Source organism: Bidens hawaiensis, unplaced genomic scaffold, assembly GCF_021521415.1.
Source record: "Bidens hawaiensis isolate Kalapana, Puna unplaced genomic scaffold, B.hawaiensis_p1.1 tig00010132_1, whole genome shotgun sequence".
NCBI classification, from domain to species: domain Eukaryota; kingdom Viridiplantae; phylum Streptophyta; class Magnoliopsida; order Asterales; family Asteraceae; genus Bidens; species Bidens hawaiensis.
The window spans coordinates 789103-801786 of NW_027491767.1; the positions used below are offsets into that span (position 1 = coordinate 789103).

The following is a 12684-nucleotide window of genomic DNA, read 5'->3' on the forward strand; positions in this document are numbered from 1 at the left end:
ACATACTTAAAACACTAACTAATGACTAACACATGAAATAAGACCAACTACAACCATAATTTATTTGTAAAGCTTAAAGTTTGCCCACATATCTTACTTTTATATAGTTGTTTATTTTTGTTTATGTTTAGTCATGAAACAATAAAATACACATTAAAATTTACAAGCCTATCAAAGATTGGTGTGCCGATATGCAAGTAACAATGTGAGATCATGATCTTTATTATTGGTTTGAAAGACTCACTTTTAATAAAAGCTTTGTATTCAACATGTTTTTCAATGAAAAGGAGAAAAAAAAGACCAAATAAACATGATATCTACATTTTACATGGTAAATTAGTAATAAAGGTAAATGAATCCTGAATAATATGTCATTGACTACCTGAACTTTATAAAATAAAACGTAAAGAAAACTAGGGTTGGAAAGAAACGAGATTATCATCCATAACATAAGCATAAGAATATATAAGTATAAGCATAAGCATAAGAATATATAAGCATAAGCATATATAAGCATAAGCATAAGCATAAGAATATATAAGCATAAGCATATATAAGCATAAGCATAAGCATAAGCATAAGCATATATATAATCTTATGCTAAGCATAAGCATAAGAATATATACGCTAACGGACCGAGTGCAAGTATAGATAGATACTTCACCAGGATATTGTGAAATCGTATTAACTAAAAAGTCAAATGCGGATTTCTCTATTTTCTTTGATTTTGGGGCTGGCAGATTTAAGACTCCTAATCCATCTAATCCATAATCTTTCACCTTAAACTTGTTTGAACCACTAATAAAGAAAAAACACCGGGCCGGTGAGGGCTAGCTCACTTGGTAGAGGCACTTGCCTCTTAATGGGAGGTTTTGGGTTCTAACCCAGGCAATGTGTAAATTATTGGGGGATTTTAGCCTTGTTAGTACAAGTGTAGAATCAATTTTATAAGTAAATCTTTAAGATACATACTGGATCCATGTTAAATGGTCTTAAAACATGTCGAATTCTTTAATCAGAAAAATAGGAGTAACATAAAAAAGCCCTAATAGCTCAAATTCATCAACAGAACTCACCAAGAATGATGCAAAATGTTCTGACGTCATGACTGCATTGAAACCAACAACAGGCACCAATGCTGCCAATAATGTTCCCAAGACAACCTGCATAATAGCAAAGATGTTAATGGAATTGCCGAATTGAAACAGCTTTGACAACAAAAAGAAAATAAGAGATGAACAATTATGTGTAGATGTTTTTGTGCAAAAGTAAAAAAGATCTTCTATATCTAACTAAACAAACGTCTTGATTTTCAATTCTTTATAGATTCATGATCAGGAAATTATATACTTACAAGCGGAGCATAGGCAATGTATAACCGAGACGAATAGCGACCAGTCACGATGCAAAGAAGCACATGCATTGGTATTAGATTAATGATAAAAGTGTATCCTCCCCAGGAGCAGACCTGAAAATATGCAAAATAAAAAAATAAATAATACGATAATTGAAAAGCATATTATTTTAAAAAACTGGGAAATTCCAAACCTACCATGTAGAAGTAAGCAATGGAATTCAATGTTGCATAGAAGAGGGATCCTGTGTTCAAAGTCTGCAATAAAGTTAGTTGTCATGAATTAGTTTAACATACAAATCATTGTGTTCCAATTGTATTCAAGCAGCATGAACAATACACAAGTGTTAAAAGTGTTGACACTGTTTTTTTCATTACAGAGGAAAATATGAAGTTGAATACTTGTATTAATAACCAACCTTGACATAGAGGTAGAAGGTAAAGATTAAAGCAAAGATAGCAACAGCTTCATTGTCATAGCTCCCAGCCACTTATCTAGATATGTAGGATGGCACCTGTAGGATTTAAAATAAAACAAAAAAAAGGGTGTCATTAACAAAATCACTTCCAACAAAAATGGGTAAAATAAACTGTGTAACGGACGATAATTGAAATTTTCCTCTAAGTGATTTAAACTTGCCAAATTATGCAATAAGACGAACAAGAATAGCAATAAGTTGTTAAATGATCCCCAACACTCATGTATTAAATTGAGTCGCTGATTAAACATGTTCAGCCTGGTGTGTGGTATTTCTAAATACAAATACACACGAGCTCACTAAGCTATTAGGCTTACGCATTACGTACATTCCCAGGGCCACATTAATGGGTTCAACGTGTAATGAAACCAAGCATGTTTTTCAATGAAAAGGAGAAAAAAAGACCAAATAAACATGATATCATCCTATGTCTACTACATTTTTAATACTATGTTTCTAGTTGTAACTTAGCTCGATTTTAAACGACTTTATAATCTTACTTCTATTGCGCCTTTATATATAAGTCTAAGCCTGTATTTCTAAATAAATGTATGCCAATGTGACAAAACAAAAACAGTTTAGTTTGTCAAATAATGAGCTCATATCACTCCACCAAACACCTTGAGTTTCATCTACACTCTATATACATTTAAAAAGGGTTTCAAGAAATAAGTATATGATTGTATGAGATAAAGAGATTCACTTCAGCAAACTCAAGGGAAAGAATGTCAGGCAATGCTACTCAGGGCTACGTTTTACATGGTAAATTAGTAATAAAGGTAAATGAATCCTAAATAATATGTCATGACTTGAATCTTATGTCAGTTACTACCTGAACTTTATAAAATAAAAAAGTTAAGAAAACTAGGGTTGGAAAGAAACGAGATTATCATCCAGAAAACAAAAGAGAAAAAGGAACAGAAATTCTGGGGATTCTGTTTTAAATTTCTATGCATGTCAGTAACATGTGGCTTGCAGCATACATCAATACGCATAAAAAAGCATACAAAGGAACAAATAAACTATCACAAATACCCGTTATATGATTACCATGGCAAGAAGAACTGCAGCAGTCAATCCAGCACCTGTTCCCTTAACTTCCTGCATAACAGAAAGTGACAATAATTGAAGGATTCCAGTACTTTATTAGACCAAAAATGAATCTAGAACCAACTATTATTACATAAAATCAAACTAATAGTCATATATAAAAAACCTTGTCGAGATATGCTGCCCATGAAGCGAAGGCAGAGAATACTGGGGCGGTAAATACACACACAGTTTCCACAGAGAGGGGAATATTTAAGGATTGAAGCACCCTGAATTTTAAGAACTGTTACTAAATTAACTGAAATATTGATAATTAAGAAAAACAACAAATGCACTCAAATACGCACTTCCATATTGTTCCAGCAGTAAAGGTCAGCCCAGGGTAAACCGTTCCACTAATGACTCGTCCAAGAGGATACCTTCGAATAAGTAAAAGATACTGTCATGCTTGCTTTATTGAGTGATAAACTCAATTGTAAAAGGAAACAAAAAACTACAAACATACCAGGTACGATCATCAAACCAATTCCATAAGTCATATATTCCATTCTTTGTAAGGAACTGCAATCAAAAGAGAGATATGAAAAATACATAGAATGATAGAAATATACATCATTTACACAAACACTAAGGAGTGTGAAAATAAAAGTCAAAAGTGGAGGGAGATGATTATCAAAATCAATAAGTGCACATGATCAAAACATTTCAGTGTGGCAGGGCTCATTTGTGTTTATAAGCTCGCTTATAACTTTCTGAGAGAGTACAAGTATTATGGTAATCAGGTCATACTTACATCACAATGTTTCAGCATAACTTATAACTTCCAGGATCATATATTGAAACATCAGAACCTATGTTTCACCAAATTCGCATCACAGTTACATTTGTGGCTCTATACATAACCTAACAAAGAAGCTTTTAATCCAAGAAAACCTTCAAAATGGACAAATTTATGTGGCTACAAGAGGTACCAATTGAGAAACATGAAAGAAAGAAAAGCCACTCACCTACATGAATTTCACCTCACCGTTTACTCTCATTTGCACTATAAGACAAAATATGTCATAGGTCATGTTCTGTCTTTAATTCAACTAGTGTGGTCATGAACATATAGCCTACAATTATTGTCTCTGCAGTTGAGTATGATTCAAATCCTAACTTAACTAATAATACAATTACAACAAATGATACTTGGTAAAATATCAGTCAATATATCGGACAGAATATCGGCAATATTGACTGATCGATATTCCCGATTTTCCCGTTTTCAGTCTTAATTTTCAATTTTTAGTGTTCAATGTTAGTCTTAATCAGTTCCTACTTGCTACGATTGTCAGTGTTTTGCTTTTGCAAGTTGAAAAGGGTTAATTTGTTAATGATAGAAGAGTATACTGAATTATTAGTATTAAATAAATTGATATATATAATATTATATTAATATTATATATATATGAATTTTACATGATATTAAAATTACCGATATCCCACCACGATAACCAATATCTCAAATATCGTTCCTTAACCGATATCCAATATTTTTCCACATTAACTGCTTAGTACAGTCCTAATCCTACCTCATGCCCTAAACAATTTACATTGAAGCTTATTACTCGAGCTTAATCTAAAATATTCATATTAATTAAACAATATAAAAGAGTATGCGAAATCAATAAACCTAATCGCTGAGCTTAACTCGAGGCCAGAAATATTGTTCCAGTGCGAACCGAACCGAACCGAACAGGATTTTCCATTCGGTTAGTGTTCATGAATCGTTCGCGAACAAGTTTAATGCTAAATGAACCTAAATAATTACATTAAAGCTAATTCGAGCTTAATCTAAATTATTTACATTACATTAATTAAGCAATCAAAAATTGTTCCAGTGTGAACCGAACAGGAATTTCCATTCGGTTAGCGTTCATGAACCGTTCACGAACAAGTTAAATGCTAAATGAACGAACATGAACAAAGCTTCGCACCTCATGCCTTAAATAACTACACAGAAGCTAATTCGAGCTTAATCTAAAATATTTATATTAATTATAAGCAATTAAACAATATAAAAAAGTATGCGAAATCAAAAAAGCCTAATCGATGAGCTAACCTCGAGGCCGGAAATATTGTTCCAGGGTGAACCGAACAGGATTTTCCATTCGGTTAGCGTTCATGAGCCGTTCGCGAACAAGTTTAATGCTAAATGAACCTAAATAATTACATTAAAGCTGATTCAAGCTTAATCTAAAGTATTTACACCAATTAAGCAATCAAATATTGTTCCAGTGCGAACCGAACAGGATTTTCCATTCGGTTAGCGTCCATGAACTGTTCGCGAACAAGTTAAATGCTAAATGAACGAACATGAACAAAGCTTCACACCTCATGCCTTAAATAACTACACAGAAGCTAATTCGAGCTTAATCTAAAATATTTGTATTAATTATATAAAAAAGTATGCGAAATCGAAAAAACCTAATCGATAAGCTAACCACGAGACCGGAAATATTGTTCCAGTGTGAACCGAACAGGATTTTCCATTCGGTTAGCGTTCATGAGCCGTTCGCGAACAAGTTTAATGCTAAATGAACCTAAATAATTACATTAAAGCTAATTCGAGCTTGATCTAAAGTATTTACATTACATTAATTAAGCAATCAAATATTGTTCCAGTGCGAACCGAACAGGATTTTCCATTCGGTTAGCGTCCATGAACCGTTCGCGAACAAGTTTAATGCTAAATGAACGAACATGAACAAAGGCACAAAGCTTCCTACTTCCAGCTTATTATTCGAGCTTAATCTAAAGTATTTATATTAATAATTAAGCAATAAACAATCAATAAACCTAATCGGTGAGTATACCTCGAGGCCGGAGATGTTGTTCCAGTGCGAAATCGGCTCAACACCGGCGTCATCGAACAGATTCTGACGATATACGCGAATCCAGCTTGTTGAGCCGATTAGCCGTCAAATCAATCTCGAATAGGCTCGGCGGAAGCTCAATTGAGTCCAGATCGTGTAGCTGGTAGCTTGAAGCATCGAGTATCGTCATCGCCGTTGATTCTTCGTCGTTGTTGTTGTTGATTATTGGTTCCATTTTCACTGCATGAAGAAGGTAGAAACCCTAGAAGGAAGGTATGAAGAACGAAGGGAACTGGAATAATAATAACACTTTGAAATAGGCATGTTCAAAACGGTTTGGGACTAGGAACCGGAACCGGTTCCTATATTTAAAACCCCCTTTAAACCGGTTCCAGGCTCGAACCGGTTAGGGAACCGAACCGGTTCTCCCACCCTCTGACCCCTAACCTATCTAACCGGTTCTTACCGGTTCCTAACCCGGTTCCTGTACCGTAACCGGTTCCAACCGATTACAGTGTAAAAAAATTTTTTTTTTTTTTCGTTTTTCGTTTGCGATTTGGATTCTAAACTATGATTCGTATTTGTATAACATGAAAAATAAAAAAAACAATTAACATAAAGAGTTCGAAAGCAATGGTGCGTTTCATCATTTCCCACGATGACGGGTCTACCCAATGAGCGGTGACACAAAGATAAGATTCGGGTAGACCATGTGGAGCCGACCAAACATCACTAGTTAAGTTTATTCCCGTATTTATATTTTCAAAATATGCAATTAGTACCTCTTTGGCCTTCTTCCACAATTTTAAACAATAACGTTTAAGAGTATGACGACTTACGTGAGTGTATTGTGGTTGAAGCGTATCTCGAATCATGGCGGTTAAGCGAGGGTTGTCGAAGTGGCTAAACGGCAAAGCTTCTTGAATCACAAACTTCGCCTTACGATCTTGAACTCGATCAATTTGGTATGTAAATATTCCGCCTTCACTATCCATTTGCGTTTGTTGCGAATCGACGTTCTTTTTCAACGCCTTGCAATACGGTTTTTCGATGTGTTTCTTCAAATTTGAATTCGAAAGTGGGTTTAAATAAATCCCACAAAACTTGCACCGAGCCTTCAATGAATGGTCACTCAATTCAACCAAATCCCAATTGCACCAAATCTCTTGATTACGATTATGAGGTACAATACGAACGAAACTTGGTTCGGCGTTGGAACCTTGACCAACCGATGATTGTGAGGCAGCCATAACAACAAATATGAATATAGAAGAAGAGAAAACAAGATATTAGAGAACTCAAAACGTTGTAATAGCGTTTTTTTGTATTTTTTTGCGTTCGGGTTTGCGTTTTGAGTGTTGTGATGAACCCATTACACCAAATACCTATTTATACTAGTAGTGGGGTGCTTGGGGGAGCCAAAAAACGGCTATTTTTGACCCCAACGGTCAAAAAACGGCCAAAAAAACGATTTCCAACGGCTATATTCGATCCAACGGCTAGAACCGGTTAGGAACCGGTTCCGGATGGTTCGGTTCCAGAACCGGTTCCGGTTCGGTTCCGGTTCCTACCCGCCCCCACTCAGAAATGCAAGAACCGGTCACGGATCATCGGGTTGAATCAGATAGGGTCCAGTTCCTACGAAAAACGGGTAGGAACCGGTTCGGGTCCACCGGTTCAGGTCCAAGAACCGGTTTCGTTGAACATCTCTACTTTGAAAAATAGAAAATCTGATTGCTCTAATAAAAGAATATAGTAAAGTGCTATTTTCGTCCCCATGGTTTGACAAATAATACGAATTTAGTCCAAAAAGTTTATTTTTTGCATATGGACCCTCCACGTTTCCCAGTTCTTGTCAATTACATCCAAATCACTAACCCTGTTAAATTTAATCGTTAAGTCAGGGGTAGACATGTCTTTTCACTCTTTCTTTATATAATACTTTAATTCTTATTTCAGTGAACTGCGGTTTTCGTCCTTCTGGTTTGTCCAAAACTGCAGTTTTAGTCCAATAGTTTCGAATTTACAATTTTCTTCCTTATGGTTTCATTTCACTTGAAATTAAACCCGAATTCCCTAATCTCATTAAGTCTGGTCGTTAAAATCATCGGTGTGCCTTTCACGTGAGGGACGGTTTTGTTTACTTCTTTTTTTTCCTTTTTCCCCAAATACACCCTAGCCCCTCACGTGAGGGGAGTTGCGAATTAAGTCTGAGGTTTATTTGGGGAGGAAAACAACAAAACTGTCCAAAGGCACACCGATGATTTTAAACGACCAGACTTAACGAGATTGAGGAAGTCGGGTTTAATTGCAAGTGAAATGAAACCATAAGGAAGAAAATTGCAAATTTGAAACTACTGGACTAAGACTGTAGATTTGGACAAACCAGAAGGACCAAAACCGCAGTTCACTAAAATAAGTATTAAAGTATTATATAAAGAAAGAGTGAAACGACATGTCTACCCCTGACTTAACGATTAAATTTAACGGGGTTAGTGATTTGGATGTAATTGGCAAAAACTGGGAAACGTGGAGTGTCCATATGCAAAAAATAAACTTTTTGGACTAAATTCGCATTATTTGTCAAACCACAGGGACGAAAATGACACTTTACTCTAAAAGAATACCACTATGTGCCACTTGTCACTCTCTCAATCATCCTAACATTTTTAAACCCATTTTATTATTTGGATCCCATGTGGGTCATTACCCAACCCAAAATAGTTTTATTCTTATGTGTATATAAAGCAAGTGTTTTAATGTTTATTTATTTATTTCTTTTTTTTTCTTTTTTATATTTCAACGTAATAAAATGAAACAATTTAGCTATAGAAAAAGAACATGCCAAATGGGATAAAAGTGGTCAGAATATTGCTTTATTATTATTATTTTTTAGTATTTTCAGAAATATAAAATAAAAGACAATTAAAATACTTTATTTCTTTAAAATTTTCATTATATACATTGACTACATTCTCATAAATTTGTTTATCCATATACTAACCATTTAAATTTATTCTTTTGGTTTATTTTGGAAAGCTATAATCGTGATGTTCTTTTCTTAGCTATCATATATATAACTAGTTTTTATTCTCTGTAATACGGGATTGTTTTATATTATTCATTTCTAATATTAATATATTTTTTTGGATTTTAATATTATTTATTGTAAAAAAGTTATTAATATACTTAGGATTTAATGATGAAAGAGTTCACAAATAAATGAGATGTTATATCCCGGTTAAAAGCTATATGGGTTTGGTGAGACCCATGACCTGTTTTTTTACTATAAAATTGTTTCTTAATTATAAATAATATCTTAAAAAAACTAATATTGATTTTTAGTATATCTCTATTTTAGATGATTTTCATATCAAATATTTGATGAGATTAATTTTTAATATAATGAGATGTTAAAACCTGTTTAAAAGGCTATATAGGTTTGGTGATACCCATACCCGTGAATTCGGTTTGAATGCATGAGAAACATTCATTTACAAATAAAGCAATCTGATGGCTTGAGAGAATTTAAGGAGGTTTCGCTTATATATATTTAAGATTAAGATTTAATACGTAATCTTGTTTTATTTATGGTTGGCTTGTACTTGAAAGAACCTGTGTTTTCACACGGACATATATACGTCGCTTTGTCAAGATTTACAGTATGCATTGACTAAAATTTTTGATTATTGATAAACTAGGTATATTGACCAACACAACCGCAACGTAGTGTACAGGGAAAACTTTTCTTATTAGTAAATATTTACGTAATGTTTCTTTAGTAATTCTTATAATTTTAATATGAATTGTAATTTTATTAACAATATATGATAATTGTGTATCGTATTTTGATTAACGTTCAAATTTTAAATTTTTTATCAATTTCCCGTGTAATACACGGGGCTCAAACTAGTGAAGCTTATAATTAAACAATTCTTTTTAATTGGAGTAAAACTTATTATTATTATCGAACTCAGTGTTATCTACAATTGTTACGTTTTTTTCTCTCAATGTTGAGTCTTGTTGTGAATCATGTAGTTTCTTTTTTCTCCTTTTGAAATGGATAGGCTATGTAGTATAGTTAAAAGTAGATTAAATGAGTGTGTAAGTTTGTTTAAAAAAAATAAATTTAGGCATAGAAACTTCATACGTCATTATGGATCTTTAAACACCACTTTTCGTTTATACAACTTTTATAGAGCTGTGCGGGCCTTACGAAACTTGAGTTGTGTCAATCTGCATACTATATTCGAGCTGTTGAAGTGTTATACGGCTTGTATATGACTATACGGGCCTTATAGACCCGTATATGCTGCAAAAAATCGATTTTGTAGTCCTCTTCATACACTTGTCAATCATAAGTGGTCTATAGGGCCCGTATAGCCCCATACGAGTAGTATAGGCTTGTACAAACACCATGGATGTTGTGTATGGATATCACATCCCTAAATTATCCCTAAATTTATTATTAGTATATAAATAATGAATCGTTATATTAATATATGTTATGAATCTAATACTAGTGAAGTTAATCTACTGAAATACAAATAACTATAGTAATTTACACTATTAACAAAATTTCTTTTAGTTCAAAAACCATAGTGTTAGCATAAAAATTATAGTTATTACTTATTAGTATGTTTCTCACGTTAAGAGTTATTTGTATATGATTTTGACACATAAAACTTATCATATATGTTATACAACGTTGTATAGCAAAGGAGAAGAACGACTTGAGCATGTTGCTTAATTATTGCCTGATTATCTTTTAGCTAGATTACATAGTTACATACACAAATATTTTGCACACACTCGTTTTAAAAAAAAAATTAGTATTAGTTATTACTATTCTTCCTAATTGGGCTTTCATAGTTGCATTAAGTACTTTTTGGGGATTTGGGCTTATTTTTGTGTTGATATAAGTATATAACCCGACACACCAAGCATGTACTTGGTCCACTTCACCACTTGGATTGATTCTTCATTCTTATATCATATTATTTTAGTTTGTTTTACAAACCATACAGTTAACAGTTCCATAAATCTTGGACTTAAATTACAATACTATGTAGAAAATGCAAACAATAAAAAGAAATAAAAAGGATGAATCAACAACTATCGAATTCAATGATCATGGGCCAAAACTGAATGCATTCAATTTTGTTATTACCCAACTGAATTATTATTTTATCTGTATTATTTCGAAACTATAAATGATACTTTTACAAGTTCATATTCGCAATCTAAATGACATTAAATATATACGTATATTTGACTCGTGTCAATGTGATTTGCTTGAAAATTATATATATATATATATATATAGAATTTATATTTTTTTATCGACCAACAAACAGAGAATTGCGTATGTACACCTTACGGGTGATCCAATGGCAAAGGGCCACCGCCAGCTGTCCCACCCCAGCCATACAGAGTCCTTAAGTGTCTCAAAGTTATCTTTAGTTTCGAGGAAAACACATTCGCCCGAAAACCTACCGATAGTAAAACCCGAACAAACTAGTGTAAACTAAACTAAATAAACAAGATAAACCCTGAAAAAAAGTACAAACGTTAACACACAAAATAATAATGTAAAAATAATGGGAGAATAACAACACAATATATAACTTTAATGATTAGTTAAATACTTAAAAAGGGGAGATGACCTGTTTAATAAACGAGTTAACCTAAAAATGTCTCGTTTGAGTTAAAAGAAGTTCATGATTAAATTTTAAAGAGACTATTTTAAAAATAAAGTTTGATACTATAGTTGTGTTTCCTTATAACTATGAAGAAATTAAAACATGGCATTGCTCTTTTAATGTGGTGGGCTATTTTGGCGAGCTTTGAATGAAGTGGTTTTTTCAAGTAAAGATAGAAGAAGATGCCATTTTTTATTCTATCATCCCTTATTTATTTTTATGGATAACAAATAGAGAGAGCAAATTTAACGTTAGTCAAATCAAATGGATAAAAAATATCCCCTTGTCATGTAATTGTACTCTTTTCCTTTTCTAACTTTTGATAGTTTCGAAGACGTTTCAAATTAAATTGTCATAAGTAAATTAGATCTTCACTCCTATTTATATCAACATTTTTCTTTCTAACTTTTTTTATTATTATTATTTACATCTAAGTTCTAACTACTTATCCTCACTTTTCAATCATTTTTAACACTAATCTTTAACTAAATAATAAAAACTCAAATTTATAATTGAGAGATAAGAAACATAAGCATCAAAAGACAGCAATAACTAAATAGTATGTTTAAGCTAGAGTCATTGGCCGTTTAATTTATTAAACATGCCGCTCTAAAACACGAATTCATTCCACCTGTAACGATTGACACCCATACGTTCAGTCCTCAATTTTTTTTCTGTTAAACTGTTGACCGCATTCAAGTTACCCTCTATATGTCCTTGCCAGGTACTTGCAAGCAGTCTTTTTGTGAATTTGCATTTACAAAACAGTCAAAGATGATAGGGGAAAACATAAAAGTCCAAAGGCGTTGATTACGGAGTGAAAGGTTCCATATTAACAAATAAGTGGTTTTGAGAAGGTCAAACAAGAACGCATAGACATGCAACCCATATTTAGTTTAATGACTTTAATCCAAGTAACAAGTTTTCAAGTTAACGCAGTTGGTACATGTAAAATTAGTTATTATACGACCAAAAGGTTCGAGTTAAAAAATTCTTACTCATTCTTGTTTTGACACCGATTTTACTATGACATTAAACTCTTAGTGTTTTTCGTGTACTTGATTCTCTTCCCACTATCTTGTTTCGTACTCCAACTCGGACAACAAAAGATTAAAGATCAAAATCAATAATCCATATTACAAAAGTCGCTAGGCGCTCCCAAGGCCACTGACTAAGGAGTTGCGAGTACTCGGTTTAGGCGGTGGTACTCCCGGAGTACTGGGACATGATAATTTATAAAG

At 33.1% G+C, this 12684-nt stretch overlaps 1 long non-coding RNA gene across 1 annotated transcript; it reads right to left on the reverse strand.

The window, feature by feature from the left end:
• Nucleotides 1-800: 800 nt before the first annotated feature.
• On the reverse strand, nucleotides 801-3867 carry LOC143534321 (uncharacterized). The gene is made up of 7 exons (XR_013135531.1): nucleotides 3389-3867; nucleotides 3231-3302; nucleotides 2884-3152; nucleotides 1774-1869; nucleotides 1553-1612; nucleotides 1355-1468; nucleotides 801-1163 (listed from the first exon to the last, which is right to left on the reverse strand). It is a non-coding gene; the product is annotated as an uncharacterized LOC143534321 (long non-coding RNA).
• Nucleotides 3868-12684: the final 8817 nt, after the last annotated feature.